This window comes from Pteropus alecto, unplaced genomic scaffold (assembly GCF_000325575.1).
Source record: "Pteropus alecto unplaced genomic scaffold, ASM32557v1 scaffold739, whole genome shotgun sequence".
Lineage (NCBI taxonomy): Eukaryota > Metazoa > Chordata > Mammalia > Chiroptera > Pteropodidae > Pteropus > Pteropus alecto.
Window position 1 is genome coordinate 1 of NW_006443137.1, and position 676 is coordinate 676.

At 36.5% G+C, this 676-nt stretch overlaps 1 pseudogene; it reads right to left on the reverse strand.

Annotated features, from left to right (window-relative positions):
• Window positions 1–520: 520 nt before the first annotated feature.
• Window positions 521–639, reverse strand: LOC112472244 (annotated as a pseudogene).
• Between the last annotated feature and the right edge of the window lie 37 nt (window positions 640–676).

Sequence of the window (676 nt, forward strand, 5' to 3'; positions counted from 1 at the left end):
ATCACATTAATCGATTTGCATATGTTGAAGCATCCTTGTGCCCCCGGGATGAAGCCCACTTGATAGTGGTATATGATCTTTTTAATATGTTGCTGTATTCGGTTCACTAGTATCTTATCTAGGATTTTTGCATCTGTGTTCATGAGAGATATTGGTCTGTAGTTTTCTTTCTTTGTGTTATCCTTACCAGGTTTTGGTATCAGAATAATATTGGCTTCATAAAATGAGTGGGGAAGTATTGCCTCCTCTTCAATTTTTTGGAAGAATTTGAGGAGAATAGGTATTAAATCTTCTTTATGAATGTTTAGAATTCACTGGAGAAGCCATCTGGTCCTGGACTTTTACTTTTTGGTAGATTTTGGATGTTTCAATTTCCATACTGCTGATCGATCTATTTAGATTTTCCAATTCTTTTATTATTTTTATTTTATTTTACTTTTTTAGGTGAGGCAATCGTTGGTTGATCTCACAGATTGCAAGGATCATGTCAGCTTATAATCCCTTATTTTTTATTTTTTTACGCCTACAGCACCTGGTTTTCCTAGGTGGTCTCCCATCTGAGTACTAACCAGGCCCGATCCTGCTTAGCTTTTGAGATCAGACGGGATTGGGATTCTTCAGGGTGGCATGGCCATAGACTTCCAGTTTTTTTGTTTTTTTTTTTGATTCCGTCTAG